The 21,155-nt window shown below is 38.1% G+C and overlaps 1 long non-coding RNA gene across 1 annotated transcript; it reads right to left on the reverse strand.

Moving 5' to 3' along the window:
• Window positions 1–1,355: 1,355 nt before the first annotated feature.
• On the reverse strand, window positions 1,356–20,686 carry LOC131243131 (uncharacterized). Its single transcript, XR_009169888.1, has 3 exons — window positions 20,356–20,686; window positions 14,393–14,544; window positions 1,356–2,253 (listed from the first exon to the last, which is right to left on the reverse strand). It is a non-coding gene; the product is annotated as an uncharacterized LOC131243131 (long non-coding RNA).
• Between the last annotated feature and the right edge of the window lie 469 nt (window positions 20,687–21,155).

Raw genomic sequence — 21,155 nt, forward strand, 5'->3', positions numbered from 1 at the left:
TAATTTTGTTGTGCATTGTGGTGGTTGCTTTTATTACTTGTATGTCTATCTCGTGTTTCATTTGCTCTTACTAAAGTTTGATATATTGATTTCAAAAATGTCATGAAATAAGGTTGTCCTGCCTAAATCTTTTAGGTGAAGGTTGTCCTATGAACTATTTGATATCAAGAATTCAATACTCTAAGCAATTGAGTTTATTTGCTTTATTATTCCGCATTGTATTGAAATATTTAGCATATTCCTATTCAAACCCCCTCTAAGACATTTATAGCTCATCCTTTCAGTGATGCTTAAATAAATTTTAAAGGGTTCCTCGCAAATTTATCGAGATACAAATAAAAGGTGAATACAAGTACAAGCCAGTCATGAATTTCTAGATACTTGTAAGGATGACTTCAATTTTTTATTTTTATTTTAAAAAAAAAAAAAAAAAAAAAAAAAAAAAAAACCTTATGAGTCAAGCTTAGCAGCACATTGGATAACATCACAGGATTTCTGTCCGAAAATGTTGGTCTTTATGATCAAAGCAATGATTTAGTGGGACAATTGGGGGGATTCGTAGTTCATGCTTAGCAGGCTCATTTGACACTGACTGCTTTAGATATCAATAGTTTGTAAATTCCTCTTCATGATATCTAGCAATGATTGTGTAGAGAAGAGCAGTTTTTGGCGTGGCCCTATTGGTTTGCAAGTTCTGTTGGCAATTATGCATCATGATTTCCCAACCACTCAACCTGAAAGGGAAATTTTATAGGATAGCTTTAAGACTAGCCATGCTCTATGGCCCATAATGTTGGGTAGTTGAGGAAAAACATGTTAATAAGATGTGTAGACAACTGAGTGGAAAGAAGCGGAAGGATAAAATTAGAAATAAATGTATTCCAAGGAACTTAGGACTAGAACAAATAGGTAATGAGATGAAGGAAAGTAGACTTAGATGGTTTATTAATGTCAATGGAGACCAACAACTGCACCAGTTATAGTGAGTGAGTTGGCACATGTTAAAGTTTCTAAAGGTGCAAGGGGAAGGCCCAAAAGGATGAAGATGGAAGTAATAAGAAAAGACTTGATGACCTATGATCTAAATGAAGTAATGGCCTTGATAAAGTGGAATGGCAGAACTTTCATGTGCGTAAGTGCTTCGTGCTTCATATTTTGAATAGAAACTACCCTTCAATATGTCTAGTGGGCAACCAAATGTAAAACTTTTGCAATCTACCATTTAAGGGTCAACCCCTACTTGTTGGGAGAAAGCCTAAGATGATGACGATGACGATGATGTCAATTATACCTCAACATGATGGAAGAGAACATGGCTAAGCACTTGAAACAATGCTTGAGGATCATTAGTGGCAGTGAGACAACAAAAGTTAGACTTGGCTTGCTTCAAAGTCGTAGGAGTTGCACTCACTCAAGCTTTGGAGTTACATGGTTCTTCTTTCATCTTAGATAGTGGTACCCAATTCTTAAAAGGGATAAGATATAAATTTGCACAGCTACAAAGATTGAAGCAAGCAAGGATCTGTTAAGATTGGTTTAGTTTTTCCCAGTGCATACGCTAACTTCGGCACATAGAAACAATAACTTAAAGTCTAAAACCCCCACCCTCAAAAGTTCTATACCATGAAGAGTTTTAAAGAAGTACATTAAAGCTTATCCAGAGGAACAGACATACACACCCCGCATGGGTTTCAAAAACTCAAAAAACAAATGTTTAAACATACCTTCTGGTCTCTTGCATTACAAAGTCACAACCTATTACTAACAAAGTCGATAGGCAGCACCTTTCAACCACTCGTCAGTAGCAATAGCTAGTGGAAATCGTGTCTCCTACAATCCTACCGTATCCATATGCTTGATTTAAATATTTCCAACTACTAAATGCAAGACAATGCCATTTATCCTCAACATAGAATCTAAAATTGTGAAACAGAGAAAATGGGAGAGCATATTGAAACTTCAAAAATCCATGCTGTCCGAAGTGCAGGCCTATATAGTTCCCTCCCAAGAAAGTCTGTACAAACTTCTAAGTCGTAAGGACAATAAGCCGACTCGGTTGGTTGCCAGTTTCGCATTTGTGAGCAAGTGGGCCACTTGGCTGCATCACTCATTCTTCCTCCACTTTAGCATAGAACATATCACCAATTGCAAGAACTGCATCATCATAAGAAAACTTGTGCAATATATCCTCAACGACCCTCTTCTTCCATTCCTCAGACTTGGCACCCTCAGGCCAAGTGGCTTCCAATTTACCTATAGAAAGCCCCAAAGACTTCAACCTCTTGACATTCTCCTCGTCCACAAAACAAGAAGGTTGTGCTATGTAACAGATAAACCTATCTATATGCAAGTGGTTCTTCTTTGTTTCACTACAAGAAAAATAGGCATTACCGGCGGCTAGAACCATCCTTAAAAGTCCAAAAAACCGCCGGTATAATAATTACCGGCGGTTGGGCGGCTGCCGCAAAAGGGGACCGTCGCTGTATCGTTTACCGAGTTCGTCCATTTTTACCAGCGTTTTTGGCGGCCGCCGCTAAAATTAGCCTTTACTGGCGCTTATTATCATTTACCGGCGACTTTGTTGACTGATGGTAAAAATTGTAAAAGCGCGCTAAAATCTATAAAAGCGCCGCTAAAACAGTAAAGCGCCGCAAAAATGTACGAAATGCCGGTAAAATATGAGGAATGCAGGTAAATTGTGCAGCAAACGCCGGTAAATAGCTGTTAATGAGAAATTAAAAAACGCCGGTAAATAATTTCTAGTGTAAAAGAAAAAATAATAGCAACAATTAAAAATTCTGCTAGGCTGAATCTTCTAAATCAAAAGACCTTTACAAGATTAAATTAGCATTCAAACACAACTTGTAAGTCATTTACAACCAGCCTCATTTACAGGGGGCCTGAGAATGAAAGGTTACATAATGGACAGAAAATTTACAGATTGAGAAACAAGGAAAAGCAAAAGGAAAAAAAAATAAAAAAATCAACGGACTTCAGCGACGCCCGAGGCGAGACTTCTCAAATGCACCCCAAGAACCAGAACTCATGCCATACAGAGGACCTTTGTCAGCACCACCCTGCCATGCATAGAGGTCAGGTAATAAAACAATATATACACTCATAATCTGAGTTACACTCTCTAAAATTAAATGTTTAGTCATAAATATTTCTTGCAAAAACAACCATACCGAATGAAGTCCATATCCATCCCCATATGAAGCAGCAAAGCCCCCCTCTGTTACCAATGCTCCATCCCAAATGCTCCACCTTCAGTTACCAATGCAAAGACAAAAGTTTAAAAAACAAAATAAAATAACCAAAAAACAAATTTGATATAAAATAAAAGGAACCAATAAATACCTATAACTAGCAGATGGAGGAGAATAGCTATGGATTTTTTTTTTATAAATATGTGGACAGATTTTTCTTCCCTTTTTCTTCAAGGATAAAACTGCATCATAAGCATCATAGCATGCAACTCAATACGAGCCTTTTTACAGAAGCATTAACTAGCATGCAACTCAATATGGATGGACCTGAATTCAGCAAAAGGAAAGCCATATAGTGGCTTGTACCTGATGAGCAGCTTTGATCATGCATCCATGTAAGCATTGTGGACCCCTGAGCCTACACTCTATATAGTTACTTCCACTTTGAATAAGCATCTTATAACCAAAGATAAATACATAATACAAGTCAAACACTATGGAAACCCTGCGTTATATTGAAGCAATGAAGATTGGTAAGAAAAATAATAATAATAATAATAAGCCAAGGGTGTGGGGCCCTTGCTTTTGGTGATCCTTACATGGAGTGGACTAACCTGATTTTTGGACCGTGACATCACGAAATTCCAGCTGAAGCCTTTGGTAGGAGTCAGCATCTAATTTTAGTAGAAGTGGATTTTGTGGTGTGCCAGATACCACCTCGGTGATGTCTTGGCGTCACCAAGTTATGGGGTCACCAAGAGCTGGAATTGGTATGAAACAATGGACCCACCTGTGAAGTTGCAAGGAGCTAATATTTCGTGGACCACACCACAGGAATTTTATATCAAGATCCAACAAATGAAGTAAATACAAATCTTGTGGAGCAAACAAATAATAATAGTCTTATGTGGACCACGTTAGGGAGAAAATGGTGATTGAATACCCACCATTAAGAACATCTTGGGAATTAATGTTTATTTTCCATCCAACCTGCTAGTAATGTCACAAAGACCTGGAGGAAGGGACGGCAAAAATATCAGCTTGATCCAAAACTTTCATGGCCCGTGAGAAGTTTTTAATGGTTAATCACCACTATTTCATGTGGTTTAGTCCACCTAAGATTTGGGTCTACTTCATTTTTGGGGTCATGCCATAAAATGAGCTGTCAAAATGGATTAACAGTGTGAATGTAAAGAAAATAAATTATAGTGGGTCCACAGTTAGAGAATTAGCAAATGTATTAAATTAATATATTTCAGACATTTGTTAATAAACAGATTGTTTCGAATTCAATACTTAATGTTTAGACTTTAGCCTCTCTTTTGGGTAGTTACCAAATAGGTTTTCATACTTTAAATTCAAATTTCAAACTTTAGATTTAACAAAAAAGCCGTAAGCATTATTTTCGTATTAAAAAAAGAAAATATGAAAAAGATATTTTAGATTCCACTGCTATGCATGTGGTGTATAGAAGATACAAAACATCTATCTATCTGGTGGCGCATAGCATTGATGGGTCCCAGCCCAAGAAATTGCACCACCCTCTTGATCTACAAACAAATGGTCACAGGCAAAAACTGATGAAAAATGATAGGCAACTGGGTAAAAGTGCAATCCCCAGATACTTACAGTTGTCCAATTGAGACAACTTTTGGTCCATGGCCCATATATAGTACAGACCAGAAGATGGATGGTCATGATTGCATTTTGCTCCATCTGATGCATTGACGCATGGGTAAATATATATATATATATATATTCAATTTCAAATTGATTGCTATATATATATATATATATATATATATATATATATATATATATATTCAATTTCAAATTGATTGCCTTCATGTCATCTAAGCCATATTCCAATTAATTGGCGTTGGCTACGTACGTATACTGTTCAGAGCATTGATACTCCACAACTCCAATTTCTTGTAGTCCTTTTAGAAGTGACTTCAAATCAGAGCATCCATCAATCCACAAATCAGAGCATTGATACTCCCTCTACTCTCCTCTCCTTTAGAACGTAAGTACTCCAACAGAAAAAACCCTTTGTGTATAACAAGCCATTTCCTTTCCCTTGTGTGCTTTTCAATGCAATTTGAGAATGTAGAGGTTTGTCAGATTCTCCAACAATGCATGAGTACAGATTTCCATAACAAAATTTTAAAGATTGTTCACTAACCTAGGGTAGGGACTTACATAAAGCTGACCCCAAATAGTTGGGACAAGGCTATGATGATGAAAGTTGTGATGCTAGTGATTCCATAAGCGGCTAACAAGGAGCAAATCATACTGTTTCTTTCTAGCTGAATATATACTCAAAGACAGGTCAGATGCAGCAGAATTTCGAACTTTACCAGTCCAATGCAACAAGTCAAGGAGTGCCCTGTTCACTCAGTACAAATGCTTGAAGAAGACTGTGCAGCATGTGTCTGCTTAGGTGTTCCAAATATTATAATCACAGTCTCTGTTGCTCCAGGTCTGGGTTCAGTGATGGTAATTTTTGCACCCTCCTTAAATGGTTACTTGAATCAGACTATTGAAATCATGGACCTCAACAATCTGTTGAAATCCACCCTCCTTAAATGCATGTCTGAGCTTTGCTAAATCAGACAATGATGTGTTCGGTTGAATTCCATCATCAACAGAAATTGTAACATGTTTCTCCTTTCCAGTTTTTGCATCTATAATCTTCATTAATATGGAACCCATCAAATCTAAAATACATGCCATCTAGCATTAAATTCTAAAAATCCAAACAGTGAAAGAAAGCTAGGATCATTAGAGCCAATTCAATTCATAGTCTGATACAAATGTCTCTAGGATAAGCTGAACATACAAAGCTGAACATACAAATGTCATTAGAGCCAAGTGGCTGAGTTCTCAGATAATTCACATTTCTACTTCATTAAGTAAGAGAAAATATATCAAAACAAAGCAATGTCACTTGGTTTCAATCAAATGTTTCAAAACAAGAGAAAATAGAGTTCATGTTAAGATGAAACTCTAAATTTTCATAATAGAGATTGAAATTCTAAGGATGCATACCTTCATCTGGGTCTGTTGTAGCATTAGCTGCATCTTTAGCTTTGCATCTCTCCACCAAACACAAGAGGTGTATGCACTAGAAGCAAAAGGCAAGCAGTGTATGAGATGGAGATTTTGGCTTGGACCTTTTCATCATTCCAGGCACAGGTGTACCGTAGCTATAGAACTTAAAATCCCATAATCCTATAATAGATGTGTTTGTCCAACCATGAAGTTTTCTAGTTATCATCTAGTGCATGAACAGATTTTTTTTTTTCTTTTATAATCATTTTAGTGTATGCAACCTGGCTTCTTGTGTACAAAACAGATTTTTATTTTTTAGTTTTCATTCAAATTAACTGCAGTTTACTGCACCAATTGCATTCTTCAGTTTGCTGATTCAGTTTTTAACACATCAAAACTAAGAGAAAGATAGGCCCGATAGTTGAATTCCTCTTTCTTGTGGAACCGAATGCAGTATAGTACAAGAATATTCTGGAACTATCTTATAAAACCCATGTTAAGGAAGTATGTTTGACAGATGAAGCTACCAAGCAATAATTTCAAAAAGGGAGCAGCCACGATTTACACCCACCTTTGTCACTAGCATACAGTCAATTTTTCCATTTGGAAAAATGGTGGGTGTGGACGATATCAACTCCCTTCTTAAAATACATCAAACTCCTTATTAAAATACATCATTTCTTAATCCATATTCATGCCCAGTCCTGTCCATGCATAGGCCTTGCATGATAGCAAACACAGGTTGCAATCAAGAAATCCATGTCCAGGGCAGGTATTGCTTGTAGAGGTTTACTAATCAGACACACAAGTATAAGGGATGCCATCTACATACTCCCATTTGTGTCAATCAGACACAAGTGCAAGATCCAAGCTATCCACCAATTGAGTACCAGCTTGCAAATGTCCTATCCCAACATTCATAGAAAGAACAAGATAAAACACATTATTGATAGCTTGAACGAAAATCCTCATGTGAGAGTTAAACAATCATCACATACATATTCAAAAGTAAAATAGATTTTAATGAAAAGAAAGTAAAATGTAGCACCACTTGTTGGCCTTGCTAGAGACGGATGAGAACAATGCCCAGTAAACCTTCAGCGGTGATCGGTTCGTCACCAACTGACTAAGTGAACATTGGAATTGCCCCACAAAATTCATGATTTTTTTTTTCAATAACACTAATGCAGGTCTTAGGCAAGATAAAAGCGTTTGACCAATAAATGTGAAGTGAAGAGAGCATAGATTTGATTAGCTCCAGCCTTCTCACAAAAGATAGAAGGGCTGAAGCCAACCACCTAGCATTTGGTTTATTTTGCCAATCAAGGAGGCTCGCAAAAAGAAAGATGGTCAATGGACATTCCACCTTTAGAAAATGGAGTGCAGTAAATAGTTCCATCATAGCAAACAGAAAGAGTGAGAAAGGATCTCATTGTCTGATGCCCCAAGTGCTTTTAAAGAAACACAGACCTTTTTGTAGTGAGGATGAATCCGGCCTAGTACAGCTACCATACATGCATGTAGACCTGAAATAACAACATGGGATTGTTAGCAGATCCAAAATAATGAAGCATCAAGGAATGGAGTGCAGTAAATAGTTCCATCACCTCAACATACCTTGAGAATTAAAACCACAAGCTTTGAATACATATCAATGGCAATAAACGAGAGATTATGGGCTTGTTGAGGTGAATGTAGTGACAATGCACCACTAGAAGAATGGCAGAAATGTATTCATGGAGCGGATATTTACATCTGAGACCGGGAATGAAGGCTCCCATTATCATAACCGGCAGCACCTGAATTGTCAGGAAAACAAAAACTCCAAGTTAGAGAGAACCATGGAGTTTTGTCAGTGCCATTCTACTGGTACAAACAAACACCAAGACACTCTACTACCGGTGTCCTTCTGCATTCACCTCAAGAAGAGATGATATTCCTTGATTCATAAATTCCAAGTAGAGAAACAGCAGAAAATCGATCAAACTGAAAAATGAACAGAATGACAGTTCATCATATAAAATTGCAAGAAAAATAAAAAGAAGAAAATTCTAAAATCAATTCAGCTATAGAGAGATGACGAAAATACCTGCAATCATGAGAAGGAGATAAAAAAATCCACTTTTATTGTATCTTTTACCTAAGGCAGAGAAAAAAATCAACTTTGAGTCAATGAGTCTATATCCAACTGCAATAGCCACTCAGGTTGGAAAGATGATTTGCCTCCAGAAAAATATAATGAATACAATATTAACGAGGTAAAGCCAAAAAACTACCAACTGATCAATGTACATACTGGCTGATTTATCCAGTTATTCAATGTTTTAAGTAGAAATGAGCTAACCTTGAAAGCTTTTCCACAGTCATAAATATTTCACCACTGTCAAGATCTCTAAATTATAAAACATGATATAGCTACAAAAAAAAACACTCACACCGAACTTCATAGGTGGTCAGCGCTTTTTCGGGTCGCTAATAAGCTGGTGTCACACATACCTTTTTGAAATGCTGCACAAAAGAAAACCAAATTTAAAGCGTATAAAAGTAAAAAAAAAAAAAAAAAAAAAAAACTAAAATGAGAAAGAAAGCAATAATACTTGGGGAGTTTAGTCCAAGAATAAATGAGAAGCAGTTCATGCCATGGATTACTATCCTAATTTAGCATAACGTCCCCAAAATACATGAACTCTGACCTTGTTTTTGCTGGACGCACACAGACTAGTGAAGAGAAATGTGAAGGCAATTCATGCAAGTAGGATTAGAATCCTACTCACGGTCAAACAGATTTTTACCTTTTTAAAAAAAAAAAAAAAGAAAAGAAAAAAAAAGAAAGAAATAAAGAAATGACTAAATTCCATAACCATTCAATCAAAATCTAAAGAGAATCAAAATGCTCCATGTAATTACAGACATCTACAAAGATTTTATTTTATTTTTCTTCCTTTTCTAATAGTGAGTATCTTTAAAGCGCGTCCGTAGAATTTTGTATTTATATCAACACAAATATAAATTGCACTGTATTAAGTGCATCGATAGAAATCACCTCCCATTTTAACCACATGATCCCCTTGAATTATATCCCATAACACCCAATATACGTTTTGTAGGAAAAAGCAAAATTAAAAATTAGAAATTAAAAAAATGCTAGTGCATGGACGTTACCAATTGAAACATAATCCTGCTAAATGTGTTATCCCAAAGATGGCTATACCATCTTCCAGCACTACCGACTCATCTCCCTATTAAAAAATATCAATGAAGAGAAAGCATAAAAAAGATTTCCGACAAATTGCAATTAACATAGTTCTCACCTTGAAATCTACATGCCAAGTTGGACTGAAGAGGAATATGACTGTAGTTTTTGGTTCCTTTCTTATTATGAATTCCAAGCATAGATTTTGTTGTTTGTTTAGTGCATCCAAAGGCAGCCCAAGAAGAAATAAAGACAGCACGTGCATACTGTTTGGAGACCCATGGGGTCTAACATCATTAGCAAATGATGATGTCAGCAACCCATCATAAAAAGGCCTCGGATGTCTACTGTTTGGCAGGAATGGATCCTCCTCATTGACCCGTGGACCGATCTATAAACATGACACTGATCAAACAATCCTAATCAACCAATCAAAATAACAAATGAATGGTTAAAAGTAAAATAGTGAGTGATCCAAATTCAAATGAAAAATAAGATGGTTTTCCATCTCGTCAGCGCTATGGTTTTGTTATGATCTATCCACAGTTACGTCATTGATTTGCACAGTCTGGATAGCAATACAAGTATGCCATATGCACATTGGAAGAGTCACCACCATTTTTAAATGGTGTGTAACTAATATACTAGTCTAGCCCTTCTTTCTCTACCTTGTGGCACTACAGAACTCCTTAGCCACATTTGCCATGCTTGAATTAAATGGTTGATTTACAATCCCCAATTTGTATATCTACGAAGAAAAGAAAGAAAACAGAGTAAATAAAATATGAAATGTTCCTTTTTTTGTTTAATTAAAGGATAATTAATCAAATTATGGTGTGCTTCATATAAAACAGTGGTGAAGTTGCTACTTCTCTCTTGATATACCATATGTTTGGGTTGTGGCAGACTGAAGCCTGACAATACAAGCTGCAACATCATCGTGATCATTAGGAGGTAGAACATTCACTCTTATAAAGAAAGGAAGCTCTCTCAAATTTGCCAATTTACTCCATGTCATCGATCAAAATATTTATCATTTGGTTAATTGGAAGGAAGCCTGCCATCCTCAGTACAAGTCATATATGCATGAAGGACTTGACAATCATTAATTGGGCACTCATTGGCAAGTGGTTATGGAGGTTTGGGAACCAACACAAGTAATTGTCATAAAGTATGGCATGCAGGAAGGAGAGTGAATTACAACGGAATCGCAGATAAGAATTCAGCAAAGGCACACACACATGGCATGCAGGAAGGAGAGGGAATTACAAAGGAATCGCAGATAAGAATTCAGCAAAGGCGCACACACACACACACACACACACACATATATATAATTCAATTACCATAGCATAGCCATCCCTATGAACATCAGCAGATCAGAGCAGCACATCAGTCCACAGCAGCCCACCCCTATCTGCAACCATCTATACTGCTAAACAAGGGAACAAAACAGAACAACAGTCTGAACAAAAGAACATTCACATCATGGTTATGGGCATGCCGGTTTGCTGAAAGACAGGTTCTGAAAGTGGCAACGACTAGTTGCCTAACACTTTGTAGGAACACAACTGAAACTTGCAGCTTAACCTTCAGATGATACCGGACCACTGGAAGAACATCTCCCACCCTGATTTTCATATGAGTCTCACCTTCTTTCTTCTTTTTTTCCCTTTTTTATTCAACAACAAAAAAAAAAAAAAAAAGCATGTTGTATAATCATTTGGGTGGGCTCCTCAAAAAGGAACAGGCCACACCTATCATCATATAGAACCGCTATACAACACAAAAAACTGAAAAAACTATAAAAATACAGTGCCATGACAAAGCTGAATACGACCTTAAAAGGAGAGACCATATCTTTGTATTGATACACATTTGTTTGCCAAATTTGGAAAGTTGACTATTTGGATTTCAACCTTCTATTTAGAGGTAACATATCAGTTCCATCAAAGCTTTGTTCACGACCCATGTAAAGTGGGCCCTGATTTGCACAGTTCAGTTCTAGTTACCTCTTTACCACATCACAATTTCTGTGTGCATGTGTATGAAACATCACATTCTTCCAAAGTATCAAAGTTTTCTCTTCACAACAATGGCACTTAGCTAGATTCGAGGCAATGTAGACATATTGCCAATGAATTTGTAATCCGTCCCCATTAACCGCTCAGGCATTGATTCAGTAAGAGTCAATTCTAATAAGAAAATGAAAACACTTGCAGGAAAAATAGAAAGCGTATACATTTCAACAACATAAATTTCATAAATATTGTATTCAAAGGGAATATTTGTAATTACACCTGTACAAGAAGAAAAAATACTTTAATGCCCTTAATATGTGAAGGCTAAATCAACTTATTGATGGTAATTTCATAATTTAAAAGGGCAATTATGTAATTTCATATGGGCAATGAAAGCAGACTTACCTTTGAGTAGTATACATTACCACTTCTAAAATTTATACAGTACAACCTTGGACAGGAGATTTTTAAGGAGAGCAGATTGTTTTAAGTTAGAGGGAGGTGCATTTATATGGAATCCTTGTTTTCCCATGAACCTAATGGAAACAGAAATTCAGGAGTTTGTCATACTACAAGAAGGAAAAAAAAAAAAAAAACAAAAACAACAACGTTGTTTCTATCTCGGGGAAGAGAGATAGGTGGAGATGGGAGTTGGGTTCTAATGGGACCTTCACATCAAGGCTTTCAATCATGAATTAGATGCACACATTTGGCAATTCTCAAGGGTACCAAGAAAGGTGGCTATTTTTTGGATGGTTTGTTGCAAAAGGAAAATTTATCAATGTTGATGAACTCTGGAAAAGAAAGATGATTCTCATAAATGACTGCATCTTATGTCTAAAAGTATCATTATGTTTCTCCACTGTGAATTTTCACAGACATCTTATGACATGTCAGCCGGTTGAAAGCATCCAGCAGCTGGGCTGAATCTAAGATTGTAACCCACCTGCTAGAACAGTGAGAATCTTCAAGGCCCCTCAGGTGATTTACACAATTCAAGATTGCAACACCTGAGCAATAAACAAATGGATGCATAAACACCTCTAAGCACTTCAATCAGTTCAATGAAATCGAAGAAGAGCATGAACTTGTTTCACTTAGCCTTGGAACAAGTTTAAGTGGGCACAAGAAGGAAGATTAAGTGGAGAAGCTGTAGCAAAGATAAAGATGATGAACAGCTAAAATTAGAAGTATCAAGTCTCAGATTGGACAGCAAATATGAAGAACTGGATGGTGGCTCCATCAGACCAATGTTGAATCCAAACCCTCAAATATTCCTTGTTGAGCCATTTCATCAAATAGTTAGCATGAATGAAATATAAGAGGGAGATTGTATTATAAATATCAACTACATCCACACAAAACATTCCTTGTTGAACCATTTCATCAAACAGTTGGCATGCATCAAATCAAAGAGGGAGATTGTATTATAAATATCAGCTACATCCACACAACATTCCTTGTTGAGCCATTTCATCAAATAGTTAGCATGCATGAAATACAGGAGGGAGATTGTATTATAAATATCAGCAACATCCACACAAAACACCTCTCTTAAAGTTGTAAACCTTGCAAAAATGGCACTGAAATATCTCATCACCCTACTCTTAAGTCATTGTCCTTCAAATCTGTTGGGGAAAAATAGTCAGCCTATGATCATTTCACATTTCTCCACAATAAACCAACGGTTCGGTTCATCAAACACATGCCATATATGCAGTAAAATGAAAGGAAAATACTGGATCTTCTTAAAAAATCAAGCAAAAAACAGACCCAAAAATCAAAATGCCAAGAACCCATTTCTCAAGACAGAAAATTCAAAGGACCCATCAAATAAATAAATAAATAAAAGAAGAAGAAGAAGAAATCCTATCCATATATTCCAAAGCATAGATACGGATCTTATAGTGGAAAAAAAAAAAAAATTTAAAAAAAAACAGAGCAACGTACCGGTACTCTGTTGACAGCTCCAATGGTTGAGACAGCAGCAGCTATGGCTTCTCGAGCTATGGCTTCCGTGGATTAGGCGATACAGAGAGAGAGAGAGAGAGAGAGAGAGAGAGAGAGAGGCGTGTTACGACGAGGAGGGCACGGCCGAGAGATCAACGTACTTCCTCTTGCGGGCCTTCTCGGACTCTGGCGTGTTCTGACAAGAGGGACGACAACGGCCGAGAGATCAGCGGCTTCAACCAGCAATGGAAATGGAAGGCAGATCAAGAGAGGCCGGAGTGGAAAATGGAGATCGAGACACGTTGGAGAGAGAGAGAGAGAGAGAGAGAGAGAGAGAGAGAGAGACTTTTGGTAGGTTATTGCAGGGGAGGAGAGAAGAGGAGAGAAGGGTTTTGGTAGAAAAGAGGTGGGAGAAGAAGGCGCGATGGATTTGGGGATTTGGCGCGCGGGCGTTTTGGAGATTTGGGGATAAGGCGCACGGGTGTTTTGGATTCGGGGAGGGGCTTTTAGGTATTATTATTATTATTATTTGAAACCAGTGGCGGTGGCCCGTTTTGTACACGGGCGGCCACTTAAAAACGCCCTCATCTACAGTGGTGGTTTGCTGTGGCCACCTGTGATGAAAACGCCCCTAATAACTATATTTTTTGTACTGTTTCCACACATTCTTCAAAGGATATGGCAAATTTCCTTCTGAGGCATTTGATTGTGTGATAAAATCTACAATGCAACTGTAATGGTAATCGAATTTCAAGCGTTTCAACACTGAGGTCTTGGCATCGATTCCCTAGTGGGGATATTTAATTTTCTATGTCCTGCATCAGGGTGTACTAACAAGCTAACATATATAAATAAATAAATAAATAAATAATCGAATTTCAGGCTCAGGAAGACCAGTATGCGGTTGAGAAGAGTTGTGAAGAACATGTGCTTCTCTAAGCATATCAAATGGTTAGACATCTGACCTGATATGCAAATCGTGAACACGTATCAGCTGGCTTTCAGCTTCCGTTCAATTGTACTTCTTCCCATCTTTCAATCAACTTTCTGGCATGTATTCAGGTGAAACTGGCGAATGCAGGGCCCTCATTTTCCGTCACTGACTCCGATGCATTCCCTGCATGGTGATCGGACAACAAACTCTGTTGAATCTCCTTGTTTCGGTTAATCTACTTAAGCAACGCAGATCTGAAATCATCAAACAAAATTGACGAGGAATAATCATCCATTAGGTGCGTTGAATTTGAATCCAAAGAGGAATTCGAGTTTGGATTTGAAGAATTGCACTTTAAATAGGTTAATGTACAATTCCAAAGATTCAAAAGCGTTGATTGCTGATACCTTAACAGGCAGAGGGCTTGCAGTTCTGATTCTTGCATCAGTTCACAGCCTTGAGAATTGACTTGGACAGTCGAAATGGTAAGGAAAACATGGGAAGATCGATAGAGAGAGGATGAAAATGAGGAAATGTGGAATACAATTGTGAATAGGCATTTCTTGTTGGATGTGAAGTCTCGTACGAAGTAGGTTTTTAATTTTCCGATCTCGTGATCGAAGATCCCAAAACGGCTACAATCCAATTCTTATAAAAGGGGCTGTTGGAAGTCCAAACCAATCCGGTGCATCTTCCCCACTGTCGGTTGGATTCTTAAGGAGAGTAAATGTTGGAGGAAGCTTCCAGCAACCAGGTGCATTCCTCCATGTGGCTGTTTAGTTCCAAATGCCTTGAAAATGAAGAATCTTTTAATATTTTTTTTGGTGTTTGTTACGGTAGTTAATACCATGCCCCTGTAGTGTAATTTAAAAGAGCATTTTTGTCTTTTCACCTTGGTGGAAAATGTCTACATAAGGGAGCTCTTATAGTCCGTTTGTGATCAAGTCAGTAAGCTTGTCAGTAATAGTAAAATAGCAAAGTTTCTCCTCTCATTTCTTACATGTCCAGTGAGTTCAAATCTAAGGCTTTGTAAAGCCAAGAAAAGCTCTGGCTTATACAGCCATCAAACTGGTATCAGAGCCTAGTTCATTTTCTAGAAGAAGTTTTCAAAATTTTTTTAGCCAAGTACAGATTTCTCTGAAGAAAAATCTGTTTGAAAAAAAAAAAAAATCGGATTGCAAAGCCAAGTTTTTTGCTGCTTGAAGTTGCCAGCAATTTTTTTCCCAGCCAAGGAAAGAAAAATCTATTAAAAAAAAAAAAAATCAAATTTTAGTAGTTTTTCAGCCGAAAAAAAAATAAATCAGATTTTAGCAGTTTTTTAGCAAAAAAAAAAAAAATCAGATTTCGAAAGTTTTTTTTTTTTAGCCAAAAAATCTGTTTTAAAAAATCAGATTTCAATAGTTTTTCTAAGAAAAAAATCTGTTTTCTATTTCATCTCTCTCTCCCTTCATTTAAAAAAAAAAATCAGTCATTCCTTCTTTAAAAAATAATAATAATAATAATAAAAAGATGACCAGCTCAATCCAGCCACAGGTTCCTAAGTTGTCTAAGGACAACTATGAAAAATGGTGTATCCAAATGAAGGCGTTGTTCGAGTCGTAATAACTATGAGAGATCATCACCGATAGGTATGTAGAACCCACTATGTAGGAAGAAGCCGCCTTCACCAACGAAGAAAATACCGCTCTCAAAAATCAAAGGAAGAAAACAACAAGGCTTTGTTCCTCCTCTATCAAGGGTTGGATGAATTAACCTTTGAAAAGATTTCAGAAGTGACTTCAAGCAAGCAAGCTTGGGATACCCTTGGCACCATCTTCAAGGGTGTTGATCGAGTGAAGCGGGTTCGCCTTCAAACACTAAGAGCCGAGTTCGAAGCGGTGCACATGAAGGAAGGGGAAAGTATCTCTGACTACTTCTCACGTCTAATTGTTATTATTAATAATTTAAAAAGAAATTGTGAAAAAGTTGAAGACATACGTGTTATGGAAAAGGCATTGCGATCTCTCACAACTAAGTTTGAGTATGTGGCTGTAGTGATCGAAGAATCAAAGGACTTGGAAAAACTGTCCATTGAAGAACTGATGAGATTGTTGCAAGTGCATGAGCAACGAATCCAAAGAATGCTGGTTCAACACTTGAACATGCCTTAGAGTCTAAGTTGACTCTAAATGAACAAAAGAATGGCCATACACAACGAGGCAGCCGTGGCACTAGCAATCGTGCAAGAGGCAGAGGGCGTGGATATCATCCAAGCCATCAACAAAATCAACAAAAGTTTACCAGTTTCCGTGGAAGAGGAAATAGTAGATGCCGGTTCATACGTGGTCGGGGAAACACAAAGAACGTTCAATGCCACAATTGTAAAAAATTCGGCCATTATGCATCTGAGTGTTGGAGCAAAGTGGATCAAGATGAACGATCCAACTATTAAACAAGAAGACTCTACACTCCTCCTCCCACAAGAAAAGGCATATGAACAACCAGATGTGTGGTATCTCGACGCGGGTGCAAGCAACCACATGAGTGGTAACAAAAAATTGTTCGTGGAACTCACAGAAGGATTTCGTGGCAACGTGAGTTTTGGTAACTCATCAAAGGTATCCGTGATAGGTAAGGAAAAGTTAAAATCTATCAGAAAAATGGTGAGCCAAATTACATCTCTAATGTGTATTACGTACCAAACATGAAAAATAACATCCTCAGTATCAGCCAACTCCTTGAGAAGGGGTATGTCATACACATGGAGAACTATTCTCTCTCTATAAGAGATGCTCATAGAAGACTTGTGGCTCAAGTCCAAATGGCGAAGAATCGCATGTTTTCGCTCCATATTAACACAAAGGCTGAGAAGTGTCTCTATGGAATCGTGAAGAATGATTCATGGAGATGACATCTTCGCTTTGGGCATCTCCATTTCAGTGGCCTTAAACTCTTATCCTCATCAAGTATGGTGCATGGCTTGTCGGCTATTGAAGCTCCAGAACATGTGTATGAGGCGTGCACACTCGGCAAGCAACAAAGGAACTCCTTTCCAAGTGGAGTGTCTAGAAGAGCAAAGGAACCACTTCAATTGGTTCACACTGATATTTGTGGACTACTTGAAACACCCTCTCTTGGAGGTAATAAATACTTTATTACCTTCATTGATGATTTCAGCAGAAGACTTTGGGTGTATTGCATCAAAGAAAAATTTTCTGCTTTCAATATCTTTAAAATTTTCAAAGCTCATGTTGAAGTTGAAAGTGGTAACAAAATTAAAGTACTCAGATCTGACAGAGGTGGAGAGTACACTTCAAATGCATTTCGAGATTTTTGCAGGGAACATGACATTAAGCAACAACATACTGCAGCTTACACGCCACAACAGAATGGAATTGCGGAACGGAAGAAGGAGAAAGGCCTACCAAAGAGCTTCTGGGCAGAAGCAGTTGCATGTACTGCCTACCTGCTCAATCGGTGTCCAACCAAGAGCATCAGAAACATGACACCACGAGAGGCATGGAGTAGCTACAAACCGAGCGTAGCGCACCTAAGGATCTCTGGGTGTGTTGCCTATGCTCAAGTTCCAGAAGCAAGAAGAAGGAAGCTTGATGAACGGGGCGAAAAATGCATCTTCATTGGCTATAGTGAAGGATCTAAAGCCTACAAGCTCTACAATCCACTAAACAATAAAGTAGTGGTGAGTAAAAATGTGGTCTTTAGTGAGGAAGAAGCTTGGAAATGGAACAATGAAGAATCGATAAAAGATATTCTAGTCGAAACAGAAGAACATGAAGAAAGTCATGATCGTCAAGAGCAAACGCCCACAACACCTTCTTCGGCCGCATCATCAGTACACAGAAGTCCAGGAGTACATTCCATCACTCCTAGAAATACTCCATCAAGTCAAAATTCGGTCAGCTTGTCCTCACCCATGGCACCTATAAAAATGAAAAGCTTAAGCGACATCCATGAGCAAACTGAAGAGGTCAATCTTTTCTACCTGTATGCAGATCATGAGCATCTGACGTTTCAGGAGACCATAAAAGAAGAATGTTGGAGAATCGCTATTAAAGAAGAAATTCATGCCATTGAGAAAAATAACACATGGGAGTTGACTACGCTTCATAATGGCCAGAAAATTATTGGCGTCAAATGAGTGTACAAGATCAAGCGGAATGCTGATGGTGAGATCGATTGCTACAAGGCAAGGCTTGTAGCAAAGGGCTACAAATAGAAGTACAGGGTGGACTATGAAGAAGTCTTCGCTCATGTTGCTCGCCTTGACATTGTGAGGATGATTATCTCCCTTGTAGCCCCTCACAGTTGGATGATCTATCAACTGGATGTGAAATCTGCATTCCTGAATGGAATTCTGGAAGAAGAGGTCTATGTTGACCAGCCTGAAGGCTTTGTTATGCAAGGGAAGGAACACAAGCTGTATCGACTTAAAAAAGCCCTCTATGAGTTGAAACAAGCTCCACGTGCTTGGAATGTACGCATCGACAACTATCTTCTTGAGAACGGTTTCGCCCAATGTCCATATGAGCATGCAGTTTACTTCAAGAAGAATGCTCATGGCGATATGCTTATAGCATGCCTGTATGTTGATGATTTGCTATTTACAGGAAATAGCCAACCGGTGTTTGATAAATTCAAGAAGGCCATGTTTAAGGAGTTCGAGATGACTGACGGAGGCCTGATGTCTTTTTTTCTCGGCATTGAAGTGAAACAATAACATGGTGGCATCTATATATCTCAGAAGAAGTATGCAAAGGAATTGTTTGAAAAGTTCAAGATGGCCGATTGCAATGCCGTAAACACGCCTGTAGCAATGGGCTTAAAACTGACAAAGGACGGAGAAAGAAGAAGCATTAACTCGACTATGTTCAAGAGTCTGATTGGAAGCCTAAGGTACCTCACAATCACAAGGCCGAATATCGTCTACAGTATTGGGCTTCTAAGTAGGTACATGGAAGCACCAAAAGAATCACACTGTCTAGCCGCAAAAAGAATCCTCGAGTACGTCAAAGGACCAATAGAATTCAGTCTTTTCTATTCATACGATGATGAAGCAATACTGTATGGATACTCAGACAGTGATTGGGGAGGTGACCAAGATGAAAGAAAGAGCACCACTGGCTATGTATTCTATCTCGAAACGACTGCTTTCACATGGAATTCGAATAAGCAGAGTGTGGTTGCCCTGTCTACAAGTGAAGCAGAGTACGTAGCAGCATCGTCCACTGTCTGTGAGGGAATTTGGTTGAGAAACTTACTAAAGGAGCTGAAGCATCCGCATGAAGAATCCACAGTCATGTATGTGGATAACAAGTCGGCAATCAAGCTAGCCAAAAATCCAGTGCAGCATGGAAGAAGCAAACACATTGATACCCGATACCATTTTCTGAGAGATCATGTGAAGCAGAAAACGATGAAATTAGAGTATTGTCATACTACGGAATAGGTGGCGGATATTTTCACAAAGGCATTGCCGACAGATGCATTCAAACGACTAAGAACGATGCTCGGAATGAAGCCAGTTTTGGTTTGAAGGGGAGTGATGGAAGTCCAAACCAATCCAGTGCATCTTCCCCACTGACCGTTGGATTCTCAAGAAGAGTAAATGTTGGAGGAAAGCTGGTGCATTCCTCCATGTGGCTGTTCAGTTCCAAATGCCTTGAAAATGAAGAATCTTTTAATATATTTTTTGGTGTTTGTTACGGTAGTTAATACCATACCCCTATAGTGTAATTTAAAAGGGTATTTTTGTCTTTTCACCTTGGTGGAAAATGTCTCTATAAGGGAGCTCTTATAGTCCATTTGTGATCAAGCCAGTAAGCTTGTAAGCAACAGTAAAATAGCAAAGTTTCTCTTCTCATTTCTTATGTGCAGTGAGTTCAAATCTAAGGCTTTGTAAAGCCAAGAAAAGCTCTGGCTTATACAGCCATCAAGGGCAGTCATGAACAGGATCCAATACAGAAAAATCTACCAGAGAGCAGAATCAGAGAGTACCTATTGTTTTGACGAGAAATCCTCACGCAGGAGATTCATTGCCAAACGGCGTCACCAGATTTCTGATCACCGATCTCCATCTGGAAGGTGGAGCGGTCGGTCATGTTTGTTGAATTTGGACGGACGAGGTTACGACCGTCTTCTTTTTCGTTGGATGATTCTCGATCCATTTCTCAAGTCAAGGAAGGATTGGAGATTTCTGTTGTGAAGATCTAACCTTGATTTGTTGGAGGTTTTGGAGAGAGAGGAGGCATGTGTCGGAGGTCGAGACGGGCGAAAAAAGACCTTTGAGAGAGATTGAGAGATTTGAACGGGAGCATGTGTATGTTTTATGATGTGTTCGCTATGGCATGAAGCAAACATTTATTATATTTATATGATACGCGGGATGGTAACGATAGTTGATACGCAGGCACTCAGAATAATATACGTGGCATATATTGACTGAAATAAAACTGACTATATTTTCCATCCCATTTTTCCTAACCTACAATCCAAATATCAGACCGTTTGAACAATTCTAACCACTGATTATTGGACGCCTGTTTGTGGGATTAGGACTGTGGATGGATTTCATTTTCGTCCAACTAGTAAATGTTCACCAATCCGATAGTTTGATAATCTAATCATCTTACACTTTGGCTCATGGTACATATATATTGTGTAAATTAATTTAAATTATATGCCATGTTTAAAACAATTAATATATCATTTGAAAGTGCCTACGTACCATCCATCATACTCTGCCAGACTATCATTCGAGGCATGGACGTGGTTTGGCTGGTGGGTTGTGACGTAGC

This window comes from Magnolia sinica, chromosome 4 (genome assembly GCF_029962835.1).
Source record: "Magnolia sinica isolate HGM2019 chromosome 4, MsV1, whole genome shotgun sequence".
In the NCBI taxonomy this organism is placed as follows: domain Eukaryota; kingdom Viridiplantae; phylum Streptophyta; class Magnoliopsida; order Magnoliales; family Magnoliaceae; genus Magnolia; species Magnolia sinica.